We start from the raw sequence: 21,431 nt of genomic DNA on the forward strand, positions 1-21,431 counted from the left end.
ACCATCCCACTTGAAAGTCTCCTGAGCCCCTGTATTTCATCAGTGATTTTTCTGGCCTGCTTCCCTCAGCCTGCCTCATTTTTTAATTTGCTCAGTACACTTACTGGAGTTCTTTCGTTGGACAATCAAAGAAAAAATCTTTCAGAGGGATTAGTAATAAGTCTTAAGGTTGTGTCAAGCAAGCTTATGGTAAAAGGATTTCTTAAACATACCATGTATTAGTGAAAGTGATTGGCTAAAAAGGTGTGCACTTTCTACCTGTTGCCTGCTTCTCCACTTCCTGCAGGTCCTCAAGCTGGTAAGCAGAGTTGTTTATCTGGGATCTACAGAGCAGGCAGATGAAGTTTTCAGATGCACAAATTCCTAGTGATAGGTTCTAATGCATTGCAAGGTACAAGGATATTAGAAATAGGAGAAAGAATCCCCCCCCCTGCAACCCCCCCCCCGGGGTCATCCTTCCCTACCACAGTGTATACTGTTAAAAATGTGAGAGTTGCAGCTAAGGAAGACCAGTGCTATTTTGGTATGCCTACTTTTGAGCAGCTTTATCTCACTGAAGTACTGTGGTCCTGCAGGTGCCATGGCAGTCTTCGTTCACATTGCCTGCACACTTCTGAAAGGGAAGAATATATGTTTACAACTGCCAGTCTCTCTGACTCAAGGAAGGGACAGACTGAAAGCAGCAGGGTTGTGATTGCTAGCAGCTTGAATAAACAAACTGATGTTTCTCTCTCTCCTTCTCTCTCTTTTTACACTGCTGAGGAGAAACCATGAACATTTTCCAGCTGTGACAATTTGCTATTTTAAGACACAATGTCTGTTTTGCCTTCTTTATTCATCCAAGATGACTTTATGGACAATGGGGAGTTTAGAAGATTTAGAACACCTCACCTACTAAGTCAGATAAATACAAGCAACTAACAGGGGAGAAAAAACAAGTTTTATTTCTTATATAAAAATGTTATATTTTGCTTTATTTGAATAACTGCCATTCAATTATTCAGCAAGGATTTTACCATTAGAAAGAAATTATGCTTTTAAAATATAGGGTAATAATGAAACTAAAGGCACATCCTCAACACATCTATAGATGTTCCTTCCCAGTGCTGCCGTATATGATGATCAGGTAAGACTGGGCCCCAATTCTGCTTACCCATGTGTAACCAGGACCTTGGGCTTCCGAGTCCCCCTTAAAACCTTTAAACTACTTAAAGCAGAACTTCAAAGGAGACACATAGCAACAGTCTGCAAAGAACTGTGTGAAACTTGTAAGAAACGAAAGTAATTTCTACACATACCTGAAAAATGAGCAAGTTGTGAATAAAGCTGGCCACATAGATGGGAAGAGGATGGAAGAGGGAGAAGAACGAGGCTGAGACAACCTTTTTGTCATACAATTCATGACTTGGTGTAGATATAAAGCTAGATGAAGAGGAGATGTGTAAGCAAAACCCATGGTCCTGGAAAGGGCCTTTACTCAGCTCTGTAAAAGGACCACAACAGTCCTTGTAGTATTATTTCTGCAGTTGCTAAAAGAATTCCTCTGGGTGGCTGGAGATGAACTGTAGCAGCAACTGCAGCAGAAATTTCAGCAGCTTCCTGTGGTTATTCACAGGTCTGAACTGCGTTTAACCAAAGTTTAATTTCATTGTCTGTGAAGGATTTCTTGCTTTCAGAAGAGGAGTTGTGTTGCAATGAGGCAGAATTCTGAAAAAGAGGATTGACATTAGTTACATTCACTGTCATGGTACTATGGTTGATTCTGGTAAGGATCGCAGTCCAAAGTAAATATGAGTTTGGATCTAGAGCCAGTTTAAAGTCACAGCCTCAGCTATGCCTGGTGAGAACAGCTGAACAATAGGAGATACCGATTAGGGTAAACATTTTTCTCTCTTGTGAGACTATAAATAAAAATTTGAATGTGGCCTTATGGTCAAATGATTTATTCATCACTGGTATATTATTTAGATCATTGAGAAATGTGTTACTTCAATTATTGAGAAATTGAAGGATTTTGTGAGGGGATGGGGAGCATTTTTTAAAAGTCCTTAATGTACAGGCTGATGGGGATTGCTTCCTAGGTAGAAATAGTAGCTTTCATTCACAAAAGTAAATGCTGCCACTGCAGTATCTCAGGTGAAAATCTTTCTAGAATGCTTCAGTTATGGTGAAAAGCCAGGAGTTTCTTGGCTTTTTGCTTTGAGTGCGGAAATGCTTCCACAGTTCTGTTACCCTGCAAGAGGCTTCGCTCAGACAAAATAACAGAAAATGTTAACTTACAAAACAGACTGTCACAGCTGCAGTTGTTTTTTAAAAACATGTCAGTGATGAACAATTTGATCTAATTCAGAAAGAGTCAAAGACTGCAGAAACATTTGGCTGCTACTAGTTTAAAATAGCACCACCATAAACCACCATGTACATGTTAGTCTTCTAAGCGTCTATTTCTTGTTGTTGACTTCATTGCACTGAAAATCAGCTTGAATTCTTTCTGTCGGTATCAAAATAGATGACATCTCCCTATACTATGGGGGGTTTTTTTTGACTATACACTTGTAAATCTTAAATAGATATATTAGATCCAGGTAATGGCCATTTCAACTCATTTGCTATTTTTAGTATGCTTCATAGAGTATCCCTAACTATGCAGAAGCTAGCTGCGTTGACTCTTGTGATACAGAACAGGCAAAAAGCAGCTAGGCGGTACCTAAGGATCTATCCCTATAAATCTAATTGCTTACTTATCTGGCTAGTTTTCCATGACTATCTCTCTTAAGCATAGTAAAATGTTGAAGACTGTTTATTTGCACCTATATGATACTAATTGCTACTCCTGCCTGAAAATTTCCATAATAAACTCATAGTCCCCACACTTAGTGCTGCTGTTCTGAGCCTCATGAAAGTAAGAACTGAGATTAGAAAGAAGGATGCAGCTGAAGGCAGAAATGCTCAGAAATGTGGTGCTTTGCAAGTGATTTGATGGCAAACTGCACACAGTTTTGCTTTGAGAACTAGGTTATTCTGAACACCCCAGAAAAAATAATAGAACCATGAAAAGCTGCAAAATGAGGTAAAGCAAAGTGTAAAAAATTTACATATATCCTACTTTACCTCCAACCCACCTGATAACCCCCATCATGCTGAGAAAAACAGGAACAAATATATCCATAACAAATAAACAATCCCAGGTGTCAGCACTGATGATCTTCTCTAGTTACTTAAGGCATCCCAGTTATTCACAGTAACAGAGGCAATGGGAGAGGTCCAAAGCATCTCTGAGTACTGCCACGTCACAGCTCTCCCGAGAATTTCAAATCCCTCATTAAGGCAATGTCATTACCATGACCTGCTCACAAGCTTGACTGAAATTTCTCTAACAATGCACAGCGCTGCAGACAGGATCATGTTATTCAGGCCCACCTCAGCTTTTTCCAGGGCATTAGCTGAGAAAGGTAGATTTGAGGGCAAACAGAAATCTAAGAGAATGCCCAAAGAAAATGAAAGCTTATGAACTATACAGTAGTTATTGTTATACAACATTATGAGCTAATGAAAAAAAGAGCAGCAACGGAGGCTGCTAAAGGTGCAGCACATCTCATCAGTCACTGCATTTGTACTTAAGGATCAGAACCAGCGCTGCAGTTTGTATGCTGGGCTTTCACATGCCCACCATACAAATCTCATGTTCCAGATAGCCTCTGGAGCTAATATGAGGCCATCCGTGGTTTTTTACTGATTAGTAAAGGGCATGAATTCTTCCATAGGGCAAAGCTAGTACGTTTACTCAGACTCCTACGTAAATTGTCCCAGGATCCTAATTTGATGTACTCCGGTGGAAAGTTATTAGGGTCAGAGGACTTAAGCTGTATTCTAACACATATTAGATTTAAATAATCCTGTCTCATCTCTTCTGGCTCCTATCCAGTTTATTTTAACATGTTTTGCTGAGTGAGTTGGTTCGTAAGGTTTAACCAAGTTTTAACGGCATCTAGTGACATTTTACTAGCAAGTAGACAGACCCCACCAATCCAGGCTCCAAAGTGCATCAGTGTTCAATTTTTGTAAGATTTCACAGGAGACTGAATTTCCCAGAGGAAACTAAGGAAACATGGTTTGCCAGACTAAGTATCTCGGGCTTTCAAACTACACATATGTCTGGGCTGTTATAGCTCCCTGTAGAAGCTAGAGATATATCTTGCATTTACTGTGCACCAGCTATCAATGGCAGCTAGTGCCAAGTGAGAAATTTGCAGAAAGCTTATTAAAAAAAAACCCCACCATGAGTACTGCAGTCCATGTTTTTCTTTGCATTTTTAGCAGCAATCTGACACGATGTGTCAGGGCTCCTTGCCTTGTCCTTGCAGCCTCCCCAGAAAATACAAGGGGAATGTTTTGCGTTTCTTTCTCTCTCCCTCCTTTCTCTCTCCATACACTGTCCAGCTATTTGAAAACACTGCATAAATCTAGTGTGAGGGAAATGCCTCTATAAGTTAATTAGATAGAAGAAAATGAACTAGAAGAATGTATGAACAGACAGACCACATGGACATAATCTGTTTGAAATTATCAGCTTAATGAAATAAACTTCAGCCAGGTGTGAAAATACTGTCACCATACATTTAAATTGGAACTCTGGAAACACTTGATTCTATTTTTTCCCTTTATTTTTCACAACTCTTCATTCTTGTGACAGTAGTCAGTTATAAGGCAAATGTTTTTTTTCCTTGAAACTCATCCTAGGCCATTTCACTCGAATGAGCCTGCAAACCACTGAAAACCCTTGCTCAGAACTTAAGACAATGAAACAGGAACCTGAGCAGTGTTTCATAGGATTGGTCCTTGACATAGAATATGGCCTCTGGGTTGGATACTGTATATTCTTATCACCTCCAGGTACTACAAATAGTTTTACTGAATGTTATTCCAGAGTCCATGGGGACACCTGCACCCATTTGTTTCTTAATATGGTACTATATAGAAATAATAACCTTGGAAGAAGGTGAAATGTTTCTTTATTCCAATGGAAAATGGAATGCAAATGTACACAGTGCAACAGAATTTGTGTATCAGCAGAGAAACTCCGGACCAAAAAAGAGCTTGAAGAAATGACTGGGCGCAGATTGGTGAAAGGCAAACCAGACTGGAGTAATGCATTTTCAAGGAGCTGAGCTGGCTCAGCTGTTAGCATAACTCAGCATCATAAAAAAAGGCCAGAGGAAGGCATATTTTGTGTTGAATTAAATACTTAAATACCTCTTCTACTAGTTGTGGCATTAGGTGGGAAACAAGCAAAATGCAAGCTGTTATCGTAAGCATTGAAAACTTGAACAATGGAGTTCTAGACTCAGCCATTGTGAATAACTCTTTATTTGTTCCAGATAGCATGCAGTAAATCAAGTTTAAAGATATTCAGATCCATGTACATGTTAACCCAAGTGACTAGAATTCAACACCCTTCTTAAACTAGTAATTTGTCAGAAACATCTAACTTTACCACTGTTTTCAGTACATAAGCTGTTATCTTGACAGATCAAGATAAGAAATGCAAGACTGTTTTCTTGTAATACTTACAAGGCCATTTATGTACAGGAAAAAGGGAGATAAATTATATTACGAAGGGAAACCACCGAGTACAGACTTCTCAAGCAATGAGTCGATCCTTTCGACTGGGATATAATATCAAACTGCACTGGGACAGCAGGGAATTCATGAGGTTATGCTTCGTTGCATCTGTAAATAAATAGATATTTAAAAAATATGTTTAATGCTTTTAAAATATGATTCAGCAAAGAAAAAGAGCAGTGCGGTGAGATAAAAAGATGATTTATCCCATGGCCAGTGTGCTTCAAATTGACCAGAGAAAGTAATCTAATCAGACTTTATTAAACTGATTCTGCGGTACATCCTCGATGCCTGGAAGCATTGTCTGAGCTGGTCTGCAGTCTAATCCTACTTTAGGAGGCTTGCCAACTATTTAGCCTTTTCGAGGTAGAAACACAGACGCATACAATTTAGTTATTGCAAACTGTTTTAATAAGAAAAGATGTGAACTTTTGATGATGCCTGACTTCTGAGAAAGGCTCCGTTTGTGACAGCAGTATTTAAATAACTCTGAACAAGCATATGCATTTTATTCAGAGCAAGCTATGTCAGATACTGTAGGCTCACAAACCAGGCTAAAGAGCTGCTGCCAGGTTATATAATCTTTAAGCACTCATCCAAGGCAGCCCTGAAGGCAAGCACAGAGGGGAGAATAGCTAAGGGGTTGGTTTTGCTTCAGCCATTTCCCCTATTGCGTGACAATTGCTGCCCCGTAAGCTGGCAGTATTGATGGTGGCAGTTTCAGACCCATATCAAAAAGGAAGCTCCATTTGTGTGACAGAGAGCTCCCCACAGATTGCCAAAAAAGCAGACTCAAAAAATAAGGGCAGGCTGTTGTCAGTCCTTGCTTGCACATACAGATGTTTAAGTTTGCTCTCCTCATCCTTTGTTTGCCTGGTTAAATCTCAATAAGTTCCCATGTCATAGAATCATGGAATCACAGAATGGTTTGGGTTGGAAGGGACCATAACGATCGTCTAGTTCCAACCCTCCCCTGCCATGGGCAGGAACACCTTCCACTTGACCAGGTTGCTCAAAGCACCATCCAACCTGGCCTGGAACACTTCCAGGGATGGGGCATCCACAACCACTCTGGGCAACCTGTTCCAGTGCCTCACCACCCTCACAGTAAAGAATTTCTTCTTAATATCTCATCTAAATCTACCCTCTTTCAGTGTAAAGCCATTACTCCTCATCCTATCACTACATGCCCTTGTAAAAAGTCCTTCTCCAGCTTTCTTGTAGGTCCCTTTAGGTACTGGAAGGCTGCTATAAGGTCTCTGCAGAGCCTTCTCTTCTCCAGGCTGAACAACCCCAACTCTCTCAGCCTGTCCTCACAGGGGAGGTGCTCCAGCCCCTTGACCATTTTCATGGCCTCCTCTGGACTTGCTCCAACAGATCCATGTCCTTCTTATACTGGGGGCCACAGAGCTGAATGCAGTACTCCAAGTGGGGTCTCACGAGAGCAGAGTAGAGGGGGAGAATCACCTTCCTTGACCTCCTGGTCATGCTTCTTTTGATGCAGCCCAGGATACAGTTGGCTTTCTGGGCTGCAAGTGCACATTGCCAGGTCATGCTGAGTTTCTCATCAACCAACACCCCCAAGTCCTTCTTCCCAGGGCTGCTCTCAATCCATTCTCTGCCCAGCCTGTATTTGTGCTTGGGATTGCCCCAACCCATGTGCGGGACGTTGCACTTGGCCTTGTTGAACTTCAAAAGGTTTGCACAGGCCCACCTCTCAAGCCTGTCAAGATCCCTCTGGATGGCACCCCTTCCCTCCAGCATGTCAACTGCACCACACAGCTTGGTGTTATCGGCAAACTTTCTGAGGGTGCGCTCAATGCCACTGTCCATGTTGCAGACAAAGATGTTAAACAGTGCTGGTCCCAGTACTGACCCCTGAGGAACACCACTCATCACTGGTCTCCACTTGGACATCAAGCTGTTGACCCCAACTCTTTGACTGTGACCATCCAGCCAATTCCTTATCCACCGAGTGGTCCATCCGTCAGATCCATGTCTCTCCAATTTAGAGACAAGGATGTCGTGTGGGACAGTGTCAAATGCTTTGCACAAGTCCAGGTAGATGACGTCCATTGCTCTTCCCTTATCCACCAATGCTGTAACCCTGTCATAGAAGGCGACCAAATTTGCCAGGCATGTTTTGCCCTTAGTGAAGCTATGTTGGTCACCAGTCACCTGCTTATTTTTTATGTGCCTTAGCATAGTTCTCAGGAGGATCTGCTCCATGATCTTGCCGGGCACAGAGGTGAGACCGACTGGCAGTCTCTGGCAGACTGTCTTGTGGTAAAAAGATAACATGGAGAGACTCCTTTTTTTTCACAGAGCTGAGGCAGTGCAAGGAAAAGAGCTTATTATGTTCAACAAAGACATGAAGTCATTACATTTCACGCACATTAATTCATTCCAGGAAGTACTGAATTTTCTCCGTGTACTGATTTTGGCTGGGATAGAGTTAATTTTCTTCATAACCCCTGGTATGGTGCTATGTTTTGGATTTGTGACCAAAACAGTGTTGAGAGCACAACAGTGGTTTAGCTATTGCTGAACAGTGCTTACACAGCTTCAAAGCTTTCTCTGTTTCTCATGCTCACCCTGCCAGCAATTAGGGTGGGGATGCACAAGAAGCTGGAAAGGGACACAGCCAGGACAGCTGACCCCAACTGACCAAAGGAGTATCCGGTGCTGTATGACATTGTGCTCAGTAATAAAAAGTTGGGGAAAGAAGGAGGAAGGGAGGCACATTCAGAGCTACGGCATTTGTCTTTCCAAGTGACTGTTATGCATGATGAAGTCCTGCTTTCTTGGAAATGGCTAAACACCTGACCGCCGGTGGGAAGTAGTGAAATAATTCGTTCCTTTGCTTTGCTTGTGTGCACAGTTTTTGCTTTCTCTATTAAACTGTCTTTATCAAACGCGCAAGTTTTATCACTTTTACCCTTCTGATTCTTCCCCCCATCCCACTGGGTTGAGTGAGTGAGCAGCTGTGTGGGGCTGAGCTGCCTACTGGCGTTAACCCACGACACTTGGGCACAGTATTTTTCACTATTTTACTGAGGATGGGGCAACTGTGCTCTGTGCTGTCTTCCCTGACAAAAGAATATAGCACTTTTTAAGTTAAAAATCTGAGGAAGATCCAACTTGCTGATCACACCCTTCAAGAAATTGCTCTCTCCTTTGTATTTTGCCTGCAGTAATGCCAATGTGCAATATTACAAGACCTACTTAATTAGTCAGTTCCATACTCTTTAATCTACCAAGGCACATTATTCTTCCTATTGTCTCCCTCAGTTTCGTGTTCTCTCACTCGCACTCTGCAAGACCATCCATGCTTTTCTTTTGTGTTTCCAGCTTGATAAATGCTTCTGGAGAAAGTCTTGAATCTATCTATGTTTCTTCCTCTCTCTCCTGGTGAAGCAATACTACTTGTGTAATTCTTCTGATGTGTGCCCATGTCTTAAATTGCTGACTCAGTCTTTTATCCTTCTTCTACATTCATCTTCTGTTTGTTCATGACCTTCTGCCCTTCAAGAAACAAGTTGGTCATTCTCGTAGAACTGCCAAAGTCTATCAGGACTCAAATATTTCATTCCCATTGCCTTCCTTTCTTGCCTCAATCAGGCAGGCCTTGTTAGATATGTGTATATGGAAACATACAAGTCTTGAGTTTTCAGGGTACATATGATGTAGAATTCTATGGAAGGAAGGAGAATAACAAGTCTCTTTCATCAGATGGGTAATACCTCACACAAGAGATGCTACCAGATCTTCTGCATGTTGTTTATGAGGTTTCTGGTAAGGCTGTACACCAGTGCACAAAGGCAGTGCATAAATTAAAAAATTGACAATATTCCCTATAACTGGAGGGATTAGGATCAGCAGCAAAATGCGTGTTCATTGTTTCCCAGTGCCAGATTGAAGTACTGAGTTACAGAAAGGTCCTACATGATGACAGATGAAAAGCAAAGATGCAAAGTAGGATTAACTCTATAGCATTAGCATCTGCAACTCAGGTACCTTGAATGGTAATAAAGGCTTTCTAGAAATATTTAGCTTTCCTGGCTTTTCTTCCCAATTACACTTCTCATTCTTTCTCTGTGATTTCACTTCATACCTGTCAGAAAGATTTTCCAGAATTTTCCCTTTCCTTTTTTGATGGTGTCTTAAATGCTGGCATTCCCCTTATTCTGGCCTTCCTAAGACACACATCATAATGGTTTAGGGGGCATGGTTAATGGTTGGACTCGATGATCTTGAAGGTCTTTTCCAACCGAAATGATTCTATGATTCTATGATTCTATATTCTCTCCACTTCTTGTCATATATATCCAAATAATCCACTTTTCTAGTACTATTACCATTCCATTTCCCATTCTAGCTTACTCCACTAGCTTATTGTTGTCCACTGCTGACCTGTCTTTTCATGTTGGAGGTTCCTTCTACATTCCCATTAGCTTTACAAAGATTCTCTTTTATCTAACTGGTTCTTTCTATTGCTCCAGGACCACCCCCCCCCCCCCCCCATCTTAGTGTTGCCTTATATTAGTGAAATAAGTATAGCCTAGGGATAAATGGGGTTGGGATACTGTCCCTCACATGAACCATGTGAAAAGAGCATGTGCCTGTGTCCAGAGATGTGATGAGAATGGAAAGCCTGCATTGAATCAGCTGGCCTTAATGATTCCCATCTATCCTAGTCCTAGTGCTGGCAATACCTGTGGTGTTCCCAGAACAGTGCAGCACTACGGTTCCTCTCAGTCCTCTTGCTTAGGCACGAAATGGGTTGTAAACATTTTTTGCTGGGGTTCCAGCAGTTGCACTGCTCTAGAAGAAGAGTCATGGGCAGAAGTTAACAGAGGACAGGAGCACCAATGCATACTTCCTAGTAAATCTGTGCGTGAAGAAATACCAGTTTTAGCCTCTGAAATTCTTACTTGATTCTAATTCTGTTAAAAATAATCTGGCCAATGTCAATGGGCTTCCACCATGGTCAATGATGTCTATAATTTAATTTGTATTTATTTTGTTTTGGAGAACTTTGTGGAACTGTTTCACTCCATGTGCCTGCAAAACCTATGGATTAGAATAGCTTGATCCTGAATGAAGTGTAACTAGAGAAAAAAGGAAAATAAACGAAGAATTTCAAGTTCCCCAAATTTATAGTAATTATTGACTATTTTATAAGCCTTTAAAAAGTAAAGCATTAAAAGGTAGGTTTAGAACATTCTCAGTGATTGCTGGAGATTAGCTGTCAGGTTTTATCTGTTCTCTGACCTGTCAAACTGCAGGCCATGCAAGCCTCATATTTCTAACCTGTTCCTTTAAAATTCCTAGGTTTCGTATGCTCAATGCTAACCCGATTATTTTATTTATTTATTTTACTTGTATGATGGCCTTGCATTTGGAAGGCTGCCTGAGGAAAGATGCCTAAAGGAAAAGAGGGAACCCAGACAGCTATAAAAATATCTTGCATTCTTTTCACAGCATAATATTTATGGGCATGATGGCAACCCTCCCGCCTTTTAATGCTGGAGCTCTATGTAGTAGAGGAGACCACATCACTATTGCCCTGGTGTGATCTTTGGAGAGATGCAGATAGTGCCATGCTGTGATATTTACAGCATTGTGCCCTGTGTTTAGTGGCAGATCTGCTAACAACGGCAAATCTATTCCTGGCCTTAGAGAGTGGAATTCTGCCTACTCACTCTTTCCTCTCTCTGCGTTGCCTTCCTCTTGTCATGTATGTTACATTTAGACCTTTGATGTTAAGTAGAGTCCAGCCAAAAAAGAACTTTGAGTGCTTTCAGATTTCTGAGTATGGGGTGGATTTGAATTCCCAGATTAGAAGTAACCCTTCTGATTTTAGTATTGGTTTGTGTCCAGAACCATATGGGACCTAATTTCTAGCTGTATTGACGTGCAGCCAAGAACTAACAGCCAATCTGAAGAAACCTGGGACAAGCTGACAGGAATAGTATTACAGGCAGAATAATAACAAAAGATTTACACCAAAGAGGATAGAAACCTCACAAACTTTGATCACTTTGATCTTACAAGTTTTTATAAGATTGCAGGAAAAACTGAACATTAATTCTACTTTTATCTATAGTAACCAATTTCATCTGCTAAAAATTAAGTGTACTTTCTAAACTAGCCGTTCATAATCCCTCTGATGAAGAGAAATGGAAGGACAATTAAATAAGCATGTCTTAAACAACTAACTTTTTAAAGTGGAATGAATAGCTCACTGGAGGCTCCTTTCTCTCTCCATGAACTGCAGACAATTACTTTAGCCCAGACATATGATGTTTATATGTCTCAATGTTTTTATACAACCCAATGTTCTCAGCCTTTGCGTAACTTTTATATGCAAAAAACAGAGCAGGGTACAGTTATGAACCACACTTTCTAACTATCCCCAGGGCCATGTTTTCTGCATGTTTTTCCTCTATCTGGAGAGGTTAAGGCAAAGATCAAGTTTAGACTGTTTTTTCCCTGTTCCCTTAAAAAGTAGAGGAAAAAAAAGGTTGCAAAATCTGTGAAAAATAGGGATTGGCTGAACAGTACTAATTCATAATGAAAATAACTTGTTAAACTATTTTCATAGCATTGTTTATCCAAAGACCAAAATAACCTCTTTTAAAAAAATCAGTGCTTTAAGTCTTGGGATGTATGTAAACTAATTTACTGCTTTCTTTGTACAAATAGAAGAGAGAAATCTAAAGTAACATGAAGAGATAAAAATAGAACCCATTCTTCTCACTCCTATAGCTGGGCTTTTACCATATTATCGTTCTTCTCCCTCTCCAAATCAGTAAATTAACTGACACTAATCACCCTCAAAGCAGCAGTGCCTTTACTGCATGTGTAGCACTCACTAAAGGTGCATTTGGGCCTCCCCAGTCAAGAGGAAACATTGATCCAACACAGTACTTCAAATGTTGGGAAGAGTTGGGCACCTTCTTTCCTAGCAGCTTCCCCAAAACACCAGCACAAAAAGCATCTCTAAAATGCCTGTAGTAGCAATCAGTATCCCCAGTAGAACTTCAGCACGTCTGAAGAAACCAAAGTGCATAACCAGTAGTTTGCATGGCAGTCAGCTTTTAGCTGTGAGGAGCTTCAGTTACCACATTCCCACCTTCCATGAGGCATGAGGATACAATGCATTTGTGGCAGAGTAACGTGAGTGCTCTCTCCCTCTGCATTGCATGAATGGCTGAGCCTATCATCACTCACACAGGAGTGCATGCAGCTGGGAAAGCTGAGCCTGGACATTTCAGTCCTTGGAGGCATCATGGAATGAGAAATTCTTAACATATACAGTTCTTTTGAGGACTGGGAAACTTTTTTACTTGGGACATTTAAATCCTAGGATGTGCAGTCTATGATCTGTTGTCAGAAGGTTTGCTAGTCAATGTTTGTGTCCAGTTTCTGATACAGAAATGGGAAAGCAAACATATGTATTTGTCAAAATCCTAAAAATATCAATAGCATCCATGTAATATTAAACATCTGCATAGGTGTTTATGCAATAGGGTCCAGAGTAAGATGCAGTTTGTCTTTGAGTATCTGTTGAATGCATCAAGACCCCGAATCCTCTGGACTAACATGACAGCTTAGAAATCACTTCTTCCTTCTTTGCTTTCACTGGCCACAGCCTGAACTTTAACTTTTTATAGTGTTGAACTTTACATTTTTATAGTGTTCTGCTTTGTGCTTCAGTTTATAGTTACTTCATCTCCCTGCCACACTACTAGGCTTCATTGTCTAGCTACACTCGGCACAGTCAGCCTCACTATGCCAGCCTTCAGAGAGCTGTTATGCTTCATCTAACAAATGTGTCCCCAAAATTAGACGTCTCCTCCTTGACACACCTTTCTTTCAGGATGATATGATTTTTGAATGGTTTGGTCTCCCAAATGTTCATACCATACATCTTTTTACAGCATCTAACCCTGAAGTTCAGCAGGCTTGGTATGATACCTTTCCAGAAACTACACAAGAACAGAGCATTTCATGAAACACTTTGACTAACCTGCAAGTGACATTATCCAGGAGCTAATAACTGCACCTACATGGAGTTCTGATGGTTTTGAAGATGCTGGATGCAGAAGTCATGCTATATGCTTTCAAATGCAGGACTGAATCTTGGCTAATTGGAGAACCTTGACAAATCAGAGAAAGCACAGTGATAATTGTGTGTTATGTTTCAAGTGTCTGTCAGCTTTTATAATTATTAAGGAACGTTTGTCAGTCATGAACTTCAAACAGTGAAGTAGATTATACTCTACTTAGTGTGTTTACCACTTCATACTCATGTTTCAAAACAGCTGAAATAGATTCCACCTAGACAGAACTTTCTGTCCTGCATATTTTGTATATGTGCATGTAGTGGATACTGTCCTGCTTCCTGGTATCCGCAGCTGCTATCATACTTTTTTATGAGCTGTCAGAATAAATAATTTTTTAAAAGCACCAATAATTTAAATAGCAGTATCTGAAGGTGTTAATTCTTCTGTTCTCATACCTACTGCATATGTGAGTGTCAAATTAATTTCTATTAAGTTATTTCAAAATTTCTATTAAAAATAATGCTGGTATGCATCTAGCAAGCTGAAACAAGCAAGGCACAAAACTTAGGAAAGTTATAATTTTCTTATGCAAAACCTAGTAGCCTTTTGACCTAAAAAGTGCTTATGATGGGTGTATGTATACAATCTGAGTACAGAATTGCCTGTCTTGTCAACATCATGATATGCCAGAAGGTGTTTATAATTCAAACCAATAACATACCCTTTCCTTAGAAAAATCATGTCACATAAGATTACACACTATTATGTTCAGAACAATTCAGTGCATTGAGATTCCAGTGCATCTGTTTGGCTGCACTTACATGGCAGGGAGACCGGCTACTTCTGCAGCTCCGGTCCTCGGCCATCCAGACTGTGGAAAACATTGGCCTACACTGCTGCTCTTTCCCTCTCTGAACATTCAAATTTCATTTTAAAGGAAAGAAGGATGTGTGAAGGCATGGTGTGCATACAGGTACCATTCTGTTATGGAGTCGTTTTGTCATATAGCTGAGATGCAGACAGTGATCTGGCTGTGAACACACTGAAGAAGACTTAAAAATGAACTCAGACTTTTCTAAACACTTTTGTGCAACTATCAGGCATCTCAACAGTGTATGACGGCCTTGTCTTCCTGTGCAGACTTGACTGAGTAATGAACGACCCCTTAGTAATAAGAATTTACCTACAGGCTCCATAGGATTCCTATATTTAGCCATAAACAACAGCAGTAAAGGAACATACTGTATTTTCCTTCTGCTCCAGTTAGTGCTAAGTGTTGTAAAAATTAACAGATACAGACCGTTATATTCCTTGCACCAAAATCTTTGTGGAATGTGACATCACCATGTGCCTTGTAACTGGTGAGACATTTTTTTCCCTATGTACTTTGTTTCTAAATAAAGCAACAACAATTTTGCCCTCCTCCCTTTTGTCTCTGGTTTCTAATGCTGTGATATTAATAAGGAGTGACATGTTTAAAGCCTTTATTTATACCGGTGAAGAATATTTTTGCAAGATATATAGTGTAGTATATAAATGTAGGACATTTTATGGTAAGGCAAAAGATTTTCCTCACAAAAAATCATTAGTCAAACCAGTAGATCATTACAGTAAACTAAGAAAGAGAAATTCTTTTTGTGGACATTCAAGCAATGTAATGCACACAACTGCCCTCTACGAAAAGTGCTGTGATAAAATCTGCCTGATCTATGCACTATTCACTCTGGCCAGCCCATAGGATTAGGCTCAGACTCAAAGTGGGAATAAGAGGAATGGAAATGGTTTCAGTCTGATAGTAACAGCTGTTATAGCGTAATAAAGAGTTGCAATGCTGCTGACTTCTTCATCTTGCCCTTCCTCAGGATTCTCTTCAATCTGAAGGTCACTAAATTTCTTAAGTATTCAGTAAAGATTTCTCAAGTCCTCCCACGCACATTAGGGGCTGCTGCTTGGTACTCAGGGTGGCACAAGACCATCATGAGTTTTAGACTCTTCCTCCACAGTGCTGTGGCAGATTCCTCCCCTTTTCTTTTGTCTGTAAGACAGGTTACTTTTGAGCGCCTTTCTCACTTGCTTTGATGCCAAGTGATTTCTAGCAGCAGATTCCCAGTGTTTCCTTCCCCCGATCTCATCAAGTGAGAAGATGCACAGCCAGTTTGGTGCAAGAAAAGGAACAGTCAAGTCAAGTTACGGCACAGCAAATCTAGTAACTATCCACACAGGTGATGAGTCTGGTTAGATTTGGGGTCCTCTATGCTGGAAGAAACAAAACAAATACTTTTTGGAGTGAACAGAGGAGGAGATAAAGCTATACCCCTTTCTAAAACCTGCTTTAATCTAATCTAATCTGAAGACTTGGGCTATATATTTAGTAATAAACAAACGTTGTTGCCCATAGAACAGTGAAAGAAAACCAGGCCCTGCACCTAAGGGATCTTCTACTTTGCACTTCCCAGAGTCATTCCTCAAGGACACAACTGCACCCTCAGTAACCACACTTTTGATTTAAAAATTAAGGCACACTAAAGGCCATAATCTCCATCTCATTAGTAATCATAAACTTTTAGATCATGTGGAAAAGAACATCATCATTATCCACTGCAGAATGGAGACCAGTGTTACAAATACTGACATAAGTGGCTTTCTTTTCCATATTTAGTTTTCTTGTATTCTTTTCAGCTTTCCAAAATTGTTTTTGTAAAAGTGAATTTGTGCTCATTTTTCCAAATAAGATGGTTAAGAACATATGTCACTAATGGCACAATAGCTTCATGCATTTACTCCTAGGATCTATGCTTATTAATAATCAGAAAGTTCTTTACTATATCTGCTTTGGAAAATACCTCAGTGTCCTAGTATATTATGTCCTTCAGAGGTTTACATACTTACTTGAAAGATTAGGCATATCTAAACATTACAAACGGCTTGTTGCTGACCAGAAACTCTTGTGAGTTGCTGACTTACTATGCTGGAGTGTTATTTTTCTTTAAAAAAACCTGACATTGTCAGCGCTGTTTAAAAACATATGGTCTTACAAAGAGGCTAAAGGCTGTGGAGCAATGGAGACTTTTCCCACAACTGCTGAACAACTGTGTGGGAAAGTACCTAATGTGCTATTCTGCCTTTCACCTAAGTGGTAGATGTTTCCTAGTCTAGTTCTGTAGGACAAGTGGGAGTGTCCTACTGCACGATCTCATTCCTGAACCCATTCCTAATTCTTTAATACCTCACATTTTCTTTTTTGAAATTAAATTTTCTTCTGTGAGTTGAAAGTGTAGCCTCTGCGTGAAATAGCCTGTGCCTTTCCTACAAGTTTTTTCTTCCCTAGCTGGCATATTGAATTTGCACAGAAAAATTTTATATTGGAGCACATGTAATTTTTGAGGTTTTGTTGTTATTGTTGTTTTTCTCCAAAAGCACTTTTCCTGCCTACTAAATATCTGAATTATAATGTTTAGGAGTACACAGAGCATTTTCTTTTCACATTACACAGAAGGATCATTTGGCGTGTGCTGTCTGTTAGATTGCCTTGGAAGAAGTGAGTGACAAGTGATTTCATGTTTGCTTGCGCTGAAGTTGCCACATTTTCCAAAATACTCTGTGCAAATATTCTATGGAATGCATAGCACAATGCAATAGTGTTCCTGAAACTATTGTTCAGATTTTCATAGAATCACAGAAAATTTGATTTTTCATTTTTTAAGAGTGGAAATCAGACATACAATTATGACAAAACATTCCTGAGCTGATTTTTCCATCCATTCACTTACTTCAGCTGTTCAGTATTTTCCTACAGTATCATATTGACACAGAAGGAAAGGAAACACATTTTCAAACCTCTTCACTCAAAATAAGTGAAAGAATCATGCTTCTTTCCACAAGCTGAATTCATAAAGCTGGCTGTATGGAGTCTTTTCCAAGACATGAAACCCCTCAATGCATTTTCAAATAATTTTGTGGCACAAGAAGAGTAATATCTGATCAAGGAACTTGGCAAACATTCCTGACGGCATAAGTTCTGTAGGGCAAAGGCAATATAAACAGAAGACAACACTCACCTGCTTTATCATTGCCTAACGGCTCACTCCTTGTATTAAACGATAAGCTAAGACTTCCCAAAGATGTTGAGTATGCTACTTCAGACACATTTAGATATTGATTTTTAAGATATGCCTCTACCCACTGTCTGACACATGAAGAGGTTTCATTTGGGCAACAAAATCATCAGTCATTTCTGAAAAACCTGGCCCTCCCCATGGTTAGACAGCTGCACAAGATGCCAGGATGCCATTTCCAGCAAAGTTAGTTGGCATCTTCTGATGCTGCAGTGAGATTTATCTGGGGGTTTAAGGCATCAGGAATGAATCCAGATCTAGGTTTACCATCATGTAGGATAAAATAAGAAACAAAGGTGAAGAAAATAAACATAAATGTTTACTGTGTTTCCTGTTCATAAAAAAAAGTTTTCTGAAGACAAAAATCCAGGAGTGGTGGGAGGTTCTTTTTTGTGTATCATTAGGGTATACAAAGAAGCTTGAACATTTTGTTTTTCCAAAGGATTTTGTCATTAGGAATTTTAGGAATGTGGAGTCTTTTACTCCCTCTTCTTATAGAGAGCTGAATGATACAACATTGTGTACAGGGAAAAATCTGAACATTAAGTGAAGTGGTCAGTTATTAACAAATATCTAACAGGCATTTTAGAATAGCTCTTAGCAACTACGAAACAACATTTGAAGCACCCTTAATAAACACAATTTTCTCAGCTTTGTCTCTCTCTTACTGTTTTGTTACTGGCATTGGGAGGACCTGAATTTGTAACATATATTTCTGTAGTACCAGAAGCATGCATTATTTTCAAATTTGAAAATACAAGAGTGTAATGACAGTTTTCTCTCCTTACAGTAAGTAATATTAAAAGCCTTTGTTTAAGCCCATTATTCTTTATGGAAAAGTTTAAAGAATATTAGTGACAGGAAATAAAATGAAGTTTGAGTACAGCAAGAGGAACTCAAACATACTTTTGTTTTCTCAAAATAGCACTTAGCATCTTTGCAAATGTGGTCATCTAAAACTTAGGCAGATTAGTCTTTGCTAGGAAACAATTAGTTGGATGCATTTTCTGGTAGTTTGTATCTAATTCCTATTTTGTACTGCAAACCAACTCTTTAATCTATCTATCTGATTAATTTTCTGCATCCATCAGTTTACATGACAAAAGAAAAACCACCCATTACAGATCTTAGCATTTAAATTAATTGATACCGTTAAATTGACAGCTAAAACTTTGACATAGGGTTTTTATGTGATTTTTACCATAGCTAATCCTACATCCTCCTAAACAAGAGAGTCTGAAATTTTACCAAAGAAAAAGAAATCTGGAATCCTTTTCTTTTTACTGATTTCCCAGTTATTATCAAGCTTCTTTACGCCCTTCTCTGGGTCTGTGCAGTTTTGAACTAGCTTATGCAGTAATTGCTCTCCAGTCACTTAACTGCATCTGAACAGTGGCCACAGGAGGTGCTAAGGAGAGTCACCGTCAGAGAGGCTGTCTCTTGCCATGCCCTTATGCAGTTTTCTAAACCATTGGAAAACTCTATTGTCATTTAGTGGTATCTTATACACAGTTAATGTCACTGAAGGCTCAGGGCAATGGGGACTCTGGCTGATGGTGTTCTTTCATCCAAAGCACCAGGAGGAACTTGAATTACCAGAAATATTTCAGATACTTACAGAACACATTCCTGGTCTGTTTAGCAAACAAAATCTCAATACAAATGAGTTTTTTAATGAAAATCAATCTACATGAATACCCCAAAATCTCAAGGCCTCTAAATAATTACCATACAATATCTACTCTGTAGCTTTTCATCTTCTGTGGTTGTTCATCAGAAAAGAATGAAAGGAAAATGAAGTGGTATTCTTCGGGTTATTTCCCAGAGTTATCAATGTTCTAGACAGAAGTCTATTTCTTGTAATGTTTTGTAAGCTCTGTTCTTTTAATTGAGGCTATAGTATTACAATTCTATTTTAGATACACCCTATAAAATGTAGAGACAGTTTAAAGACCTTTTCAGCTATATGTAGAAATAATTCGATGAATAACCATAACAAATACATTTGTTTTTATAAATAAAATCCCAGCTGTTTGAAAATATAATTCCTATAATATCTGCTCAAGAGGTCTACATGTTGTTTGCAATAAAATTTTTAATAAGTGCTTATGTAAGGAAATGTGATTGTTTCCAAAAATATTGCTCTTCTTTCCCCTTTCCTTTCCTTTCCTTTCCTTTCCTTTCCTTTCCTTTCCTTTCCTTTCCTTTCCTTTCCTTTCCTTTCCTTTCCTTTCCTTTCCTTTCCTTTCCTTTCCTTTCCTTTCCTTTCCTTTCCTTTCCTTTCCTTTCCTTTCCTTTCCTTTCCTTTCCTTTCCTTTCCTTTCCTTTCCTTTCCTTTCCTTTCCTTTCCTTTCCTTGACATAAATGAATCAGTGGTAAATATCAGACATCTTTAGGTTAGAGGAACACGAACAGCAAGAAGTGACAGTGGAAGAAGACAGTATTTATGCTTTATGTGTAATGCTGCCAAATCATCTCCTAGTTGCCCTTTTAATAACCTCTTTTTTATTTCACTTCTCCTAAAAATAATTCAAAAGCCCTTGGTGAAGCTATAATTTAACAAAATTCAATATCCTGTAAGAAACAACAGGTTTAGGAGTCGTCAACCATGCCCTAGAAAAACCAAAAGAACATGAACAATCTACAGTATTTCTGGGAAAAGACTGTGTCATAATCCTTTGCTGGTCAGAATCAGCAGAGATTTTAAATCTTCTGCAAATGTTAACCCCACAACTGACAAATCTCAGGGGACAATCTTTGATGCTTTTCACTGACTTTAAGAACAACTCAAATATTATTTTTCTTTGCAAGCAACTGGTACATCAAAAATAAAAAGAGGCACGTTGGAGATGAATTTTATTTTAACTTACACAGTTTTATGTGTAATGTTCAGATATCTGAAAGCTGATGCAAGATTTCTTTAATGGCAGATTGAAACAGAATAATGAGTGGAATGTGGTAAGGCAGAGGGCAAAGGGTCAAGTCAGGACTCTATCTTCATTCAAACCTCTTGACCTTACTGCAGAGTTGGAAAACAGTCCAGAATACAGACCTTGAATTTCAATTACTGGTGCTATGTCAGGGCAGCAAAAGAATGCAGTTATATTTGTTTGGGATTTAGATCAAAATAATGCAATTCAAACCTTATGCATTTAATAGCATTTCTGTATAATCAACTTCAGCATTTTCCCACAAGTACATATGGAGGGTTTTTCACAGCACAATGAGAAAGTAAAAACATTTTTAAAATTTGCTATGGACTCCAATAGATGATTTTTTTTGACCAATAGTAACTCAAGATTATAGTGTTTCTATATACAATTATCCTTTCCCATAAATCAAAGACATCATTTATCACATGAGATGTATAACTTACTATGACCTTGGGTTTTGACAGTAATGTCTAAGTGATCTTCAAGATAGCTTTTCCCGGGCGAATATTAAAAGAATAAAATGATCAGAAGTAGGATATTTCTTTCATTCATTTAATCTCTCAGAACAAATGCTCAAACCAAAAAATATTAATCTGTAGCTTGATTTATGTATTGACATTTTAACACCACAGTCAACTCTTTGATATACACAGATATATGCATTACCTTAGTCAACTAGACTGTTCAGT

At 39.2% G+C, this 21,431-nt stretch overlaps 1 long non-coding RNA gene across 1 annotated transcript; it reads left to right on the forward strand.

The window, feature by feature from the left end:
- The first annotated feature begins 269 nt into the window (after positions 1–269).
- Positions 270–15,119, forward strand: LOC128140225 (uncharacterized). Its single transcript, XR_008234653.1, has 2 exons — positions 270–391; positions 13,569–15,119. It is a non-coding gene; the product is annotated as an uncharacterized LOC128140225 (long non-coding RNA).
- Positions 15,120–21,431: the final 6,312 nt, after the last annotated feature.

The sequence above is a fragment of the Harpia harpyja genome, chromosome 3 (genome assembly GCF_026419915.1).
Source record: "Harpia harpyja isolate bHarHar1 chromosome 3, bHarHar1 primary haplotype, whole genome shotgun sequence".
In the NCBI taxonomy this organism is placed as follows: Eukaryota; Metazoa; Chordata; class Aves; order Accipitriformes; family Accipitridae; genus Harpia; species Harpia harpyja.